This window comes from Pteropus vampyrus, unplaced genomic scaffold (genome assembly GCF_000151845.1).
Source record: "Pteropus vampyrus isolate Shadow unplaced genomic scaffold, Pvam_2.0 Scaffold109, whole genome shotgun sequence".
Lineage (NCBI taxonomy): Eukaryota > Metazoa > Chordata > Mammalia > Chiroptera > Pteropodidae > Pteropus > Pteropus vampyrus.
The window spans coordinates 5,684,446-5,701,442 of record NW_011888890.1 but is presented as its reverse complement, the minus strand read 5'-3'; the positions used below and the strand labels follow the sequence as shown (position 1 = coordinate 5,701,442).

General features: G+C 35.9%; 1 pseudogene; it reads right to left on the bottom strand.

The window, feature by feature from the left end:
* Positions 1-10,384: 10,384 nt before the first annotated feature.
* LOC111743231 lies at positions 10,385-10,503 on the bottom strand (annotated as a pseudogene).
* Between the last annotated feature and the right edge of the window lie 6,494 nt (positions 10,504-16,997).

Here is a 16,997-nt window from a genome sequence, read left to right as displayed (position 1 = left end):
TTCATTCTGTGTGTGTCTTTCAATCTGAAGTGGGTCTCCTATAGACAACATATGTATGGGTCTTGTTTTCTTTTCCATTTGGCTATCCTATGTCTTTTGATTAGAGCATTTAATCTATTTACATTTAAAGTGATTATTGATAGGTATCTAGTTATTCCAATTTTATCATTCCTATTTATGTTCTTTTTTTTTTCTGTCCTCTTCTTCTTCTTAAAAAAGTCTCTTCAACATTTCTTATAATGCTGACTTGGTGGTACTGAATTCCTTTAGCTTTTTCCTGTCTGGGAAACTCTTTATCTCATCTTCAATTTTAATTGATAGCCTTGCTGGATGAGTAGTCTTGGTTGTAAGTCCTTGCTTTTTATCACTTTGAATATTTTGTGCTAATCCCTTCTGGCCTGCAAAGCTTCTGTTGAGAAATCAGCTGACATTTTTATGGGAGTACCCTTTTAAGCAAGTAGCTGCCTTTCTCTTGCTGCTTCTAGGATTCTCTCTTTGTCTTCAAACTTTGCCATTTTAATTATGATGCGTCTTCATCATAATTAGGTCTGTTTGGTTTCATCTTGTTTGGGACTCTCTGCGCTTCCTGGACTTGTGTGTCTATTTCCTTCACCAAGTTAGGGAAGTTGTGGGTCATTATTTCCTCAAATAGGTTCTCAATCTCTTGCTTTCTCTGTTCTCCTTCTGTTACCCCGATGATGCAAATGTTGTTATACTTGTTGTTCTCCCAGAGGTCCCTTAAACTATCCTTAATTTTTTAAATTCTTTCTTTTCTTTTTGCTGTTTCAATTGGGTGTTTTCTGCTACCTTGTCTTGCAAATTACTGATTCAATCCTCTACTTCATCTACTCTACTATTGATTTCTTCTAGTGTATTCATTTCAGTTATTGTATTCTTTATTTTTGATGCTTCTTTTTTATGGTTTCTATGTCTTTTTTTATACTTACTATCTCTTTGTTGAAGTTCTCACTAAGATCATTTATTCTTCCCCTAAGTTCATTAAGCATCCTTATAACCATTATTTTGAACTTTATATCTGGTGGGTTGCTTGCCTCCATTTCATTTTTTATTTTTTCTGGAGTTTTCTCCTATTCTTTCATTTGGGAATTATTTCTTTGTTTTCTCATTTTGGCTGCCTCTTTGTGTTTGTTTCTGTGTATTAGATTTATCTTCTCAGTCTCCCAGTATTAGCCAGGTGGCCTTATGTAGCAGGTGCTCTGTGTGGCCCAGAGGCACAATCTTACTGATCACCTGTGCTAGGTGCTCCAGGACTGCTCCTTGTGTGGGCTGTGTGCACCCTTCTGTTGTAGTTGAGCCTTGATTGTTGTTGGCATGTCAGTGTGTGGGATTGACTCTCAGGCTGACTGGCTGTGAGAATCGACCATGCCCACAGCATATGATCTGCTGTGTCAGAGCTGAACCTACATAGTGGAATTAGCCCTTGTGGACTTGCGTGCTTGTTGAGATCACTCTTTGAGTTTGCTGCTTGTGGAGCTAACAAGGTGGTGCTTTGTTGAGGTCTAATGCCAGCCTCCAGGTATGTTGGTTTTGGAGCCCTTTGGGAGGAACTCTCATGTAGGCCAAGGTCAGCCATTGCCTGTGACCAGCCTGAGGATACTTGATAGGAGCTACAAAGCTAGCTGTGGTTGGTCGTTGCCTGTTCTGGATTTGGAGGCATGTAGGAGAGGCCACATGGCAAACCAAGACTGACTGTCTCCACTACCTGTCCTGGGGCAGCAAAAGGCTCAGGGCACCCCCACAGGCCTGAGGCTGCTTGTTGGCTACAGTAAAACTCAGTAGCTGAATGAGACTTGGCAGTATGTAAGTTAGATGAGGCAGGGTCTCAGGGAGTCACCAGAGTCGGGTAAGTAGTGTTCCCAGGGTTAGTGCAAATTTAGCTTTGTTGCCAATGCTGAGCTTGTAGCCACTCACAAAAATCTCAGCTCACACCAAGACCAGCCGTTGCCTGCCTCCATGCCACAGACCCTCAAAATTTTTTCAAGAAATACTGCAGCTAGGGCCAGGTTGGTTGTCCTCCGCCAAAAGTGTCTCTGGAGGTGTGCAAACTAAAGCCTGTTGATTGCTGCCTAAGGAGCCTCTTGCCAATAGTACAGGATGGGGCAGGTTGCCCATTGATGAAATTGTCACCCACAATTTGTGAGTTGGATGGGTCGGGGTCTCAGGGAGTTCTAGGGTGGAATGAGCAGATCTCACCAGGTCAATACAGATTCAGATTTAGCCATGTTGGGGGAGGGCCCAACATGGGCAAGATGGTGTTCACCTATAGACTGCACAGGAAGAGGGCTCAACAAAGAGACAGTGGTGGCCGTCCTACCAGCCCTCATCCTGAAGCCACAAAACTCAATCTTTCCTTGTATGTCTCTGGCACCTCCTGAACTGCTGTTGCTCTGCCAGAGCCTAAGGTGAGTGCCTGTGAGCAAGCAAGTGTGTGCAGGCCCTTTAAAGGGATGTCTGTGTTCTCAGCTGCCTTCTATCTCACCCTGATGGTCATAATCCTCACTGATGTTCACAGCCAAATTTTGTGGTGACTCCTCTTCCCAGCACTGGAACCCTGAGCTTGGTAGCCCTAGTCTGGGGTTGAAGCCCCTTGCTCTTCCAGGGGTCCTTCGCAGCCAAGATATCCTCCCAATGCTCAACTACCACACATATGGTGGGACCAGCCTGTTTTACATTTCTGGTCCTCCTGCCTGTCTCAATGTGGTCTCCTCTTTATATCTATAGTCACAGGAGTTTTATTCAGTTAGTCTTCAGATCGTTCTCCAGGTTGACTGTTTCATAATTTAGTTGTGATTTTAATGTGGTCATGGAAGGAAGCATGCACAGCATTTACCTACTCTGACAGCTTGAATGGAACCTCCAGATTTTGCCTTTCTTGATCTTGACACTTTTGAAAAGTATAGGTCAATTATACTGTAGAATGTCCCTCAAGTTGAGTTTGTCTATTTCCTTCTGATTAGATTTGGATTCTACATATTGGCAGGAGTACCGCAGAAGTGATAGCCTCATCTATTTTTCATGTTTTGAAATAGAGAATTATTCTAATTTATTTGGTCTGCTCCAAGGCTGAAACATTTTACTTATCCAAATCTCAGTTACCAAGTCAACTATTTTACCTGGAATACATTCAATAACCAAAAAGAAAGTTTAAAAGGGCATATGTGCCACCCAAATCAGTGCTATATCATTCATATGTTTCAGATTTTTAGTAACTCTGATTGGATCGTGTGTGTGGTAGTGGAGGAGGGAAAGGATATTAACGTTATTACACAGAAAGTTTGTGCCAGTACAAGAATCTCCATGCCAAAGGGTTTAGACTATTAACTTCTACATCTTGGCAGTGTCTCGGATTAAGGCCAAAACAAGCTGTCCCCGGTAAAAATGTGATTTCTAATGGTCATTTTGCAGAATACGTTCCAGGAGGTTAAATACCTCAGAAAAATAAATATTTGAAGATATGTTTATTGAAGTCACTTTAAACAATTACATTAGCAGAAACTAAGAATGCCCTTCAGCTAGCTTCAAGTTATAAGAATGCCCAAACATAGGCATAAAAACATCAGCAAAATCTAGAAAAAAGACCTAGTCCAGCCCAGAGGCTCTCCCTTTAACCATGGAGGATAAATGTTACATCACAAAAAGAAGCTGAAGATTCATACCAGCCTTCTGGTGGGTGATCTTTACAATTTATTGATATATTTGTGTACATGTTAATTACACAGAAAAAAGATATGGCTCTGATAGAGAATTTGATTTTAGTTATCTCTCAGTAAATATTTTTGTTGCCGTAATATCTAGAGTTAAAGAATTCTTTGAGAGCCATCTGGTCTGGGTCAACTCTACTTAACCATTGTAATAAAGAGCCTGGATGGTTAAGGCATGCTGAAGCAGGAAAGCAGCACCTTTTAGAGGTGACCTATTTAATAAATAAAAATACAAAATGTCCTATTAATTTTGAATTCAGATAAACAACAAATAATTATTGAGTATAAGTATGTCCCATATATTGCTCCCTGAATTTCATCTGTCATCCCTACTCTTAGAGAAAGTTATTTCAACCTTTTTTCTCTGGTTGCTGAGCTACACATTAGAAGAGATCTAAATGTGCTTGTATATTACTCCTAGCAGATCTTCTCTTGAGACTTTACTTAGCACCTTTTTATTCTAATGGGTCATTTGATTTTCAAGCTCGTGGAATATTAGAAATAATACTCTGAAAGAGGGAAGGGACTTTCAGAGGTAGACCTGGAACATGAACAAAAGTGATTACTTGGCATTAAGAGAAGAGACTGAACAACTCTCGAAATCAGACATAAAAATGAAAACAACACAGGAAGAGAGGATATGGCCACCACTGAATAAGAGAACCAAATATGCTTATCTTCCCACGAGCATTCCTTATTATAGCTTCATACTGTCACTGGTGTTTGATATGAAGATCCTGGGACATCAAAAATAGTTCAAATTATGTTTTCAATATAGTTTAATAGTTCTCTGGAATTCTTTTTAAAGTACTAATAGAATAAACTGTAACTAAATAAACACTGTTTAAGAAGACAAAGCAGTGTATGATATATTTGATAAAGATCTTAAACCCAGTTAAAATTTAAAATAATAACATATGGTGTTTAATAAAAGGAAAACCTTCAATATATGGAAAATTCAGCTTTCTAAAACAAATTATTTCCTGAGACTCCCAAACCGTAGACGTTTTCCTGTTATTACTTTTTATTACTAGTGTGTTCCAGGTGAGTGTGTTAACTTGGTTGGAATTATATGAATGATTTTCTTAATGTCTTATTTTCCTTGGCATGTGAGGACCCAGTTCTCTCTAAACAATTAGCCTTTGAGGTTATAATTTCAAGTGACTCAAGTCATACCTGTTGCCTCAAGTAAGAGTTTAACACAGTTTTAGAAACGTCTAAGTCATTTTGTTGAGGGGAAGGAGTAAGTGAATGTGAGCTATTTTAATTTCCAAAAGAATATTTCTTTTACAAAAAGATTCACCCCCGGGAGTCTTTCTAAAGTCGAGCAACTTTCCTAAACCAAAATACCATCTAATTAATACCCTGTTCTATAAATTTTTATGCCTCCGCTTTGCAAAGAAAGATAAATATGTCACAAAACTGAGCTGTACAGATGGACAGAATTCTCTTAAAGTAGGTCCTTATAAAGTGGAATATGGGTATAAACACAGAGTGAGACAGTCAAGTGTCAAAAGAAATCTGTCGGCTTTTTAGCAGTTGAATAATTCAGAAGATGTGCATTAAGCCAACTTCTTAATTTCCCATTTCCCCCTTTCTAATTCTTTCCTTTTCATCCTGGATCTTTCCTCTCTCTCCCTCAAAGCTATTTGTTGCAGCGATGCCCTAGAAAGCAGGTGGTCTTCCTTATAGGACAGCATCTGCTGCTCAGAATGAGAGGCTGAAGATCTAAAGGCCAAGGAAATGAAACCCGCAGTCCTATAAATGCCTTTTAAAAAATAGCCTTGTTTTTGGTTATTTTTTGTTGAATCAACTGGAACACTTTCATTGTTCATGATAAAACAAGTTCTCTAAAAGCAATGATCCTCCTCCTTTTATATTTCTGATACTGGGGTTTGTTTCTTTCCAACTATGTTCTGGATCAGGTTTCTTCCCTAAGATTTTACAAATGGTGTGGGTGGCTGCAAACCCTCTGAAGGTTTGTCTTAAGCCATTTGTTGATAATATGCTCTCAGCACTGTCTGCAGCCTTTATAGTTGTGACTGTTAGTGAAGCTTCAAGGGCACGATGGTATTTTTCTATTCTTCTAGCCAGAGGGGAGAAAAGAATTCCCAGGAGGACTTTTGGCTGGCTCATTATCATCCAGAAACAAGAAATCAGAATGCCCAAGCTGAAAGGCTGAACATTTGTTTAAAACTATTTGACCTAAATGGACAGTGTAGTATAATAGAACAGGGGCTTAGGGCTCATGTAGACCTGAATTTAAATCCTCGCTCTGCCACTCACTAAATATGTCATGCTGGTGACTCAAGATTTTGAGCCTTAAGTTCTTACCTGCATATAATGTATATAATGTGTAATGTTATCTATTTCATAGGTAGGAAAGATTTTTGAGCTTCGGTTTCTTATCTGTAAAGTATGTATACTAATACCCATCTCACAGGTTGTTGGAAGGACTAAATGAAAGAAAAGTGCCTAAAAGTGCTTGTCATGTGCACCCTTAAGAAACATTAGATTCCTTTGAGGTCCACCTCCCACTTTTCTCTTCCTTCCTCTGTCCAAGTCACAAAAACATCCACATGCACATACATGGGACTAGCATCTTATTTTATTCTCCACCTTACAGAAAAAAAATGTAGATGAGATGCGAACCTGTCTCAGCCTGTCACATTGTTGAAGTAAACTGATTCACGAACAAGACCCTTTGTCTGATGGGGTAGGGCCTGCCTTAGGCTCCACTCCCAGCAGGCAATCTGTGCCTAGAGAGGAAGCTCTGGTGACCTGGTTTGGCAGAAGGCATTTCCTCTTTGAATCTCTGCCCAATCTTTCCTTTCCTTTTCTGATTTTCCCCAAAGCTATGAAATGTGATAGTAAGTTTCTAGGATTCAACTATTTTGGAGCCATGAACCAAATGTTTTCAGTGTGTCTGATAATATAAATGGTCCTCACACATCTCTAGCAGCTCATCAGCTGGATACTGATTTTGGAATACCAGAAATTGCTGGTAACGAGGTTATTTACCAACATTTTGTTCTTTTTCCTCACTTCCTCCAGTCCTCTCTTCTCCTTTTCTCTTCCTGGTATCCCTTCCTTGATTTAGGCTGACTGTCAGGCACAGTAATAGTCATCACAGCAGGATTCTCACCCTGGGCTCTCAGGATGCCTGGAACTGTTCTGCTAAGCACACCTTGAAATTGTATACTGTGTGCCTTTATTCTCTTTAGTCTCCTGGCTCTTCCTGATTTCTGCTTCTGGTTTTGGCGCCAGTGCTTGAGATGTCAGTTGGCCAAGACTGATATACTCCACCTAAAGACCTAGTACAGAATAATGTCGTGAGCAGGAAAGAATAGTTACCAAATTAATCAGTCATGCTTCTTTTTACATTTCCAGTGGGAAATGTAAGTCAAAGAATAAGATAGCTTATTTGAAAAAAGTACAATTAAGTGCTACAATAAAGTAAGTAAGCAGGCTATGCGATTAAAGAACAGCTTAATCTTAATTTTTTTTTCTCTCTTGGTTATTTCCCTCTAACAACTTAAAATAAACTTTATTGGGATATATAATTTATATACCAAAAGTAAGTGTATAATTCATTGATTTTCAACAAATGTATAAAGTTATGCAACCATCAGCATAATCTGAATTTAGAGCTTTTTCATCACGCCCCCCAAATTTTCCACAAGCCTATTTGTAGTCAGTCCCCACTGACACACCCCCAGCCCCAAGATTCATTGATCTACTTTCTGTATCTATAAATGTTCACTTTTGTACATTTCATATAAATGGAATCACACAGTATGTATCCCTATGGATCTGGCTTCTTTTACCTACCGTAATGTTTTTGAGGTTCATCCATGCTTTAGCATGTACCATGGTTTAATTTCTTTTGATTGCTGAATATTATTTCATTGTATGGCTGTACCACATTTTATTTGCCCATTCATCAGGTTGATAGACACTTCAATTGTTTCCATTTTGCGCTATTATGGTAATACTTCTATGAACAACATTCAAATGTTTGCGCATATGTTTTTATTTCTTGGGTAGATTCTCAAGAGTAGAATTGCTGAGTCCTTTGGTAAGTTCACGAAACCTTTTAAGAAACTGCCAAACTATTTTGCAAAAGAGATGTGCATTTCCACTAGCAAATTATGAAGATCAAGTTTCCAGCTGCATTACATACTCACCAACACTTGATATTGTCTGTCTTTTTAATTATAGCCATTCTAGTGCATGTGCAATGGTAACTTACTGTGATTTTAATTTCTTTAGTGACTAATAACATGGAACACTTTTTAATGTACTTGTTAGCTGGTCATATGCCATTTTGCTCGTTTCATAATTGAATTATCTTATTATTAAGCATTAAGAGTTCTTTATATATTCCAGATACAACTCCTTTATCATATATATGATTTAGAAATATTCTCACCCACTCTGAGACTTGTCTTTTTATTTTCTTAATGGTGTTTTTTGAAGTGCAAAGCTCTAATTTAGATGAAGTCTGATTTATCAGGTTTTTTTTCTCTTATGGCTTGTGCTTTTGCTATCACATTTAAGAGCTCTTTACCTAACCAAAAGTCATGAAGATTTTCTCCTATGTTTTCTTTTAGATGTTTTATACTTTTAGCTCTTACATTGATATCTATGATACACTTTGAGTTAATTTCAGTATATGGTGCTGATAAAACTGTTTGTTGAAAAGATCGTCTTTTCCTCATTGAGTTATCTTGGTGCTTTTGTTAAAAATCAATTGACCATAAATGCCAGGGTTTGTTTCTGGTCTCACTTCTGTTCCACTGACCATAGGGATATTTTTATGCAAATATCACACTGTCTTGATACTGTAGCTTTGTAGTAAATAAACTTTTGTTCTTTTTCAAAATCATTTAGGCTCTTCTAGGTCCTTTCATTTTCATATAAATTTTAGTATAAAAGATTTCCATAAAAGATTCTTAAATCTTCTACTCAAGGGCCATAGACTGTCTCTCCATTAATGGATATGTTCTTTAATTACTTTCAACAATGTTTATTGTTTTCATTGTGTAAATACTGAACTTCTTTTGTTAAATTTACACTTACATTTCTTATTCTGTTTCATTCTTTATGAATGGGATTATTTTCTTCAACTTACTTTTTAAATAATTGTTTGCAGAAACACAATTGAGTTTTGAATATTGTGCTCGCATCTTACAACTTTGCTTACCATTGCTCTAGCAGTTTTGCATTGTGTTTGTGCCTGGGTGCATTCCTTAAGAATTTCTACATATAGGATCATATCATCTGCAAATATAGTTTACTACTTCCTTTCCAATCTGGCTGCTTTTAATTACTTGGGTACGTAGTTTTCAGTATTTATCCATTAAGTATGGCATTAGCTGAAGATTTTTCATAGATGTGCTTTATCGAGTTAAGAAAGTTTCCTCCTATTCCTGATTTGTCGGGAGATTTTAATCATTAATTGATGTTTAATTTTGTCAATTTTTTTTCTGCATCTATTGGAGAGCCATATGAGTTTTGCCCTTTATTATCTACAATGATGTATTATATAAATTGTTTCACATATTAAGCCAACCTTGCATTCTTAGGATAGGAATATGGTCTCTGACCATATTCTTTTTTATTTGTTGCTGAATTTGGTTTGTTAATACTTTAAAGATTTTTGCATCAGTGGTAATAAGAAATATTGGGCTATAGTTCTTTTCTTATGATGTCTTTGACTTTGGTAACAGATAACACTGATCTCATAGAATGAGTTAGGAAGTGTTCCCTCTTCTTCTATTTTTTTTTTTTTGTGGCGGGGAGGGAAGATTTTGAGAAAGATTGATGTTAATTCTTTAAATGTTTGGTAGAATTCACCAGTAAAGCTACCCAGTCCTGGACTCTTTTTCATTGAGTGGCTTTTGACTACTGATTAATCTCTCAACTTGTTATAAATTCAGATTTTCCATCGCTTCATGAGTCAGTTTTGGTAATTTGTATGTTTTTAGGAATTTGTCTATTTTATCTATGTATGCAATTTGTTGGCTTACAATTGTTGATAGTATTCTCTTAAAATTCTTTTTATTTCTGTAGGTTGATAATAATGTCCTCACTTTATTTCTCATTTTATTTATCTACATATTCTCTTTTTTTCCTAGTCAATTTAGCCAAAGATCTATCAAATTTGTTGATCTTTTTAAAAAACCTACTTTTATATTCTATTTTCTATTTCTTTTTTTATTTTTTCTATTCTCTATTTTATTTATCTCTGCTCTAATCTTTATAATTACTTCCTTCTGCTAGCTTTAGGTATAGTTTGTTTTTCTTTTTCTAGTTCTTTGAAGTGTAAAGTTAGGTTATTGACTTAAAAGAAATCTCTCTTTTTATTGTAAGCATTTAGAACTATAAAGTTCCCTATGAGCGCTACTTTTGCATTAGTTGTGTTTTCATTTTCATTCTTCTAAAAGTATTTTCTAATTTCCCTTTTGATTTCTTTTTTGATTTGTTGGTTGTTTAATTTCTACATATTTGTGAATTTTCCAGCTTTCCTTGCGTTATTGATTTCTTTCTTTTTTAAATTATTTTTTAATTTTTTTAGACGAGGCAACCCTTGGTTGACCTCACAGATTGCAAGGACTTGTCAGCTTACAATCTCTTATTTTTTTTATTTTTATTTTTTATGCCTACTGCACCTGGTCTTCCTAAGTGGTTTCCCATTCAAGTACTAACCAGGCCTGACCCTGCTTAGCTTCCGAGATCAGACAAGATCAGGCTTGTTCAGGGTAGTGTAGCTGTAGACACCTTATTGATTTCTAGTTTCATTCCATTGTAGTTTGAAAGATACTTTGTATGCTTTCAATCTTTTTTAAATTTGTGGAGACTTGTTTTGTGCCTTAATGTGCTATCCTGGATAATATTTCATATGCATGCGAGAAGAATGTATTTTGCTACTATTAGATGAAGTGTTCTATATATGTCTGTTAGGTCTAGTTGTTTAATAGTACACTGGGTCTATTTGAATAATCCAAGATAATCTCTCTATTTTAGAATTCTTAATCACATTTGAAATCTCTCTTTTTCCTTTTAAGGGAATGTATTTACAGATTCCTGGGATTAGAAAGCGACTGTATTTGGGAGGCCATTGTTCAGCCTATCACCATAACTATATAGTCTTGACTTAAATACTTATCTACAGTTAGCACACTCACTACCTCCAGGGTAGGATAGCACTGACTCAGAAATAGGGAGAAGAGTGTGCAACTACAATAGCATAGGGCAAACTATAATATCAAAGTAGCATTTTGAAAAGTTTCAAAATTATCAGAATAATGGATATTATTCCATCATAATAAAGCAGGGTTTCAACTTATAGGACAATATAAATTAGGCTGGAAAACTGTATTTAATGTATCTGTTTAATTAAATGTATTTAAGGTGACTTGGTATGAGGTTTTACATGGGGAAGTCTTTTTTTCTTTTGCTGTAAGATACATAAATCTGGGTCACCTGTAAATATTTTTTTTTTTTTTAAGGTCATGGGTTTGTATCAGAAGTACTCTAGATATGAATTTTATGGTATAGTTTTCTTTCCAATAGTAAAGTTATGGGCCTATTCCTGTATATATCACACAAAATATGCTTCATGGTCAGGGGCTTTTATAAATTAGGAGTTGTTTTCCACTGAGGTCTTTGTAACTGAAATTTTTTTAAAATGTTGATTGATCTGTATTTGTGTAACTCACATTGTGTCCAGCTTAAAAAGACTTTGATCTGACTTCTATTCAATTAAATTTTATTGCTGTTTACTCTAAAGCTAAACTATAACTATAAGCCTAGAGGAAAAGTTATGGCTGAAAAAGAGAACATCACATGTTAACTGCCCTTTTTCCATCATTTAGAAATCTCTAGTTGTAAGCCAAGAAGTTTCTGACTGGTAAATTTAATGTTCAAGGTTGAGCTTCTTTGTTAGATTATTTTAAAGTTTTTGTTTACCAAGATGAGGACTTCTGAATGATAACTGAAGAGTCTGATGGAAAATAACATAGGAATAGTTTTGATAATCTACTGGAGTGCAGTCAGATGATATGGATCCATATCCTGGTTCTGATACTTGTAACCTCTGTAACCTTGGGGAATTCAAATAATCTCTTTGAGATTAAGTTTTTTCATCTGTAAAATGAGAGTAATAATATCAATCTCAGACAGTTTTGACAGTTGTGAGAGCATGCTTTGAAAAATATTATGTACCAAACAGATGAAATGGATTCATATTCTTCTCAAATGAAAAACAAGCAAACAAACAAACAAAAACATCATGAATAGTAATAATGAACTTGCACACAATTAAATTGTTATAATCAAGAATGAATGTATTTTGTGAGGATAAGTGCTCCTTCCAAGGGTATGATGGATTTCAGATTATGGGGTCAATAGGACTAATGCAAACACTTTATCTCTATTTATCTCCATGTGAGCAAATGAGATTTTTCTCTGCCTTTTTGCCACAGCCCCAACTCTAACAAGCCATCTCACAAATCACTGGTGTCTGGTTAGCAAAGACTGGTAGGTATGGCAAATCTATCCCTACTATAGAAGAGAGAAGCTGAAAACACAAGCCCCTTTATTGATAAGGTCATATGTGCCAAGTTCATGCCGGTGAAACAAAATACTTTGTTAGGCACACCAAAAGGCCAGGGTAAGGTCACTAATATTTATAAATAATTATATAATAATTTAGAAATGGTAAAGACAGTCACAATCTCAAATTTAGTCTTTTAAAAATGATAGCATCAAAAATGGCATGAGTGATTTAGAATATGAAACTTTTGGTGCAGTATTTGTGAATATATATGATGAATACACACACATACACACTTGTGTGTTTTGTTCAATTAGATGAACAGAAAGTTACCTGGGATTTTAAAAATTTCGTCTTTAATCTTCATTGTAGATTTAAAATTAAATCAATGCTCTAAAGAGAGAGAATTTTTTCCAATACCACCTAAGAAGAACTAAGGGGAAAATATCTCTTTCCAAATAATTTAAAATGATTTGCAGAGAATTTAATGGTGTAAAGAAAGGTTTATTTTTCCATTTCATTTGAAAAGGGAGAAAGAAGAGAAAAATATAGTCTCTTTGTTCATTAAGGTGATTCAAGCACACAGAGATGCACATATCGCTTCCTTGCTTTCCATTGCTGGAACAAAGTTATCTATCTGTCCCTAGGACTTGATGCCACTCAATCAAACTTCAAAGACTGAGAAAGGTTGAATTGCCTGAGCTCACGTCATGCACCCTTGCTTTGACTGCCAACAGATTTAACAGTGGAAGGTAAGGATCTGATTTCCATTTAAATGTATTCGACAGAGAATTCTCCTAAATTAGAAAACTTTTGGATACCAATGAGCCAAAAATTTGTTAATTAATTTGTTAAGAAAAGTTGTGTTACTAGGATAACTAGATACTGTGAAAGCTTCAAATGACTAATTCAAACATCTGTTGGTTCTCTCATAAAATTGGGACTAGAAACTTGTGTGGCAGATAGTATTTTGCAGACAACATCTTGTATTCCACATCCACATCAAACAATGTGACACTGACACTCTTCATTGATAGTTGTACCTTTTTCCTTCCCTTGAACCTGGAAGAAAAGGTCATTTGTTTATTTGCTTATTTAATTATCTATCCAGACAGTCATCCATTCCTTCATTGCCTTTTGTTTCCTGGAAAAATCAATGCTATATCAAATGCCAGGCTCTTTGCTAAATATTTTGGTTAATTCGAATCTCACAATTTCCTATGTGATAGGTACTATTCCCATTTTACATATGACCTTTGTGAGGTAGAAGTCATCTAGAACATGACTGCTTCTTTGCAGAATTTGAACACTAAATCTAATTTTTAAACTCTTAAATACTCCACATATATGCTCTCTCTAACATAGCACAGCAGTATAATGGAATAGTAAGAACCTAAATTCAGAAGCTGGTATGTCTATGTTCAAATCCTGGCTCTGCTACTTAAAATGTGTGTCCATGTGCAAATTTCTTAATCTTGCTGTATCTTAGTTTTCTTATCTGTAAATCATGAATAATAGTAGTACCCATACTGAAGAGCTGTTATGAAAATTACACCTTTAATGTTTGTAAGATACTTAAAATAGTGCCTGGCAAATAATTAAGCACTATTAATGATTGCTAGGTTAAAATGTTAAAAATAAAATAAAATGTACTTTAATCCCTTTCTTGTACCATGTTTTTTTCGTTTGTTCATTTTACCTAAATTTTAATTTGTGAATCACATAATGGAAAATTTCCAGAAGTAGCATTTCCTCTTTTATTCTTTCATAGAACACTCAATCTATAGATGTTTAACTGGTTTGTTATGGAATGATAAAAGACTTGATGCAGCTAGAGAATGTGTAAGTGGAAAGGAGCTTAATGAATACCTGAACTTATATGAATATTCAGATATGTAACATTCTTAGCCCTCAAATACCTTGTATTTTGCTTGACATATTCATAACTGCTAAAATTATATTGTTTTTTTAAGTAGAATGCTTCATTAGGTGAATAGAAATGACACTAATTCACTGAGGTAAAGAAAAATTACTTAGAGGACTAAATGTAGTTATTGGCAGGGAGGGAGGCAATATTAATTAGAGTTGCTGACTGTCCTACAGACTGTATCTGTCATGGTAATCCATGTAATTCAACAGTTCATTCAATTTCCTCACCATGATAGAATTTCATCAGTCTCGTCCACTCATGGCCACATATTCTGTGCCGTGCAACTGGAGATCTCAATGGAGTCACTCAGCTTATGCCCTACCAAGAGTTGGTTCTGCTCTCTGGAGACCTACTAGTGAATTGAGGCAGCCTAAGAATAGCAAAAAAGCTCCAACTGTGAGGATTCCATTCAGGACAATGGATAAAAGTCTAAGAGAGGAAAGCACCAAACTCCTCATGCATATGCAATACCAGATGGAGATAAAAAAAACTTTTTCAAGGGGAATTGGAAAGAGCCAACATGGCCGCAGAAAACTAAAATGGGAGGAAAAGACCGGAAATGGAGACTAGAGCAAAGAAATAAAGCAAAATGGAGAGCTCCTTTGTGAAGAGAGTGAAAAGTAAAGCAAACAAGGGGTAGGAAAATACAAAATGCCCCCAAAAGTTGCTTTCTCCTCGAAGTTTTTCATGCTCCTCTATTGTGGCACTTTCACCATATGTTGGAAGTCTTTGGTTATAAATACCTCTCTTACCTCTATAGGATGTGAAAACAGGCAGGGCAGGGCAGTGGCCAACAGGTAGCTATTTCTAGAACAGAGGAGGGAGAGAGGAAGGTGAGCTAATAGAGCCTTATAGTAAGGAAGGAAAATCTAAAGGCAAGAGAAAGACAGTGAAGCTGAGCAGAAATTAACAAATATATCATCACTAACTAGAATGATATGAGACAAGATGACTATCAGGTATAGGAAGCCTCTCTTACTCTGATTTGCAGTATTTTATTGAGCTTCAAACATTTTATATCCAGTAAAACTCAAATGCTAAGTTCCTACTTTTAAAAAAGTAGAGGCAGTTAGGGAGGATAAAATCCATATGTTTCTGATTCATTTACACAAATATCATTGAAATTCAGCTCAGTGTAGGGCGATTGAATGTCATATATGCCAATGCACAGCATAGTAATTGTTTTAAGCCATTTTTGACACACCAGGAAGTCTGCAAGAATAAACAATATGAAGCCCCAAAGGCCTAAAAGTGCAGTTTGAAAGGGAAAGCCAAAAATATCTGAAAGAGAGTCTACATTTCCAAATTCAACAGTCTGCCATGAAGAATCTAAGGATATTTTATGATGCCCAGGAGCCCGGGAAATGGCAGTCATAGCATGGCAATTGGGAACTAAGTAGAGTTCTCACCAGTAAATATTACAAGGGATAGGGAATAAAAGAAGACAAAGCAAAATCCAAATGGAGGCTCTATTTGAAGGTAATTAGAGGTGTATTAAAGCAAGTAAAAAAAAAAAAAAAAAACAGAAAAAAGTGGAAAAAAAGGAAGATCAAGGAGTTAGAAACAAATTCAACCTTTAAACAATGTTTCACAACTAGTGTTGTACAGGGCAATTATTTCTTATTACAGTACCTCTTTCTATTTTATACACTTGTTCATACATAGCCAGTGTAGGTATACTTTCTATACCCTAAATAAGAAGAGAAGGAATTTCTTTACTATCTAATAGCTTCCATTTTGGTTGGGGGAGAAAGACAATAAATAAACAAAGGAGAAGATTGGAGGACAAATTGGGATACTGATTTGAGCAATTGTGAAATTTGTTGGTTATAAACTTAATGTTTAAGTCCTCTCCCCACCATATTCATATATTAAAGCCCTAACCCCCAATTTGAGGGTATTTTTAGATGGGACCTTTGGGAAGTAATTAGGTTTAGATGAGTTCATAAGGGTGAGACCTCCATGATGGGGTTAGTGTTTTTATAGGAAAAGAAACTGGAGTGCACTCTCTCTCTACCATATGAGGACACAGTGAGAAGGTGACCATCTGCAAGCCAAGAAAAGGATCCTCACCAGAACTCAACCATGCTGGTACCCTTGGACTTCCAGCCTCCAAAACTGTGGGAAATAAATTTCTGTTGTTTAAGCCACTCAATCTACGATATTTTGTTATGACAGCCTGAGCTAAGACAGTGATAATTTACTCAGTGATTATTTACTAAGATAGGGAAGAGTGGATATGTTATGCTTGAGTTGGCTGAGATATATCCACATGAAGATATTAAAGAAACGATTGTTTATATACATTCAGGCACCATCAACATATTGAACCAATGATATTGAAACCATGAGAGTAGTTGAAAACTTTAAATAATAATAACTAATATATATTGAATGCTTCAGTGTGCCAGAAAATATTTTAAGTACTTGATATGGATTATCTCATTAATCCTTACAATAGCCCTGTGAGCTAAGAACAATTGTTATCCTGAGTTTACATGTGAGAAAACAAGGGATTAAAGGATTTTTCTCAGTGAAATTGAATTATCCCAGAGAAAAGACCACAAACAGTGACATAAGGAGTCCCCTAGTGAATGATGAATCCTCTGCCTCTCATACTCAGAGCTTAAAACCAGCTCTCTAGCATTTCACTCATACATATTAACAGATAGCCAAAGATTACCATAAATTTCAGAAATTCTCCAAAATGAAATATAAAGACCAAGACAAGAAAATGGGGTGGGGGGGTGGTGAGGGGATGCAAAATTTTAAAAAAGAAGAAGAG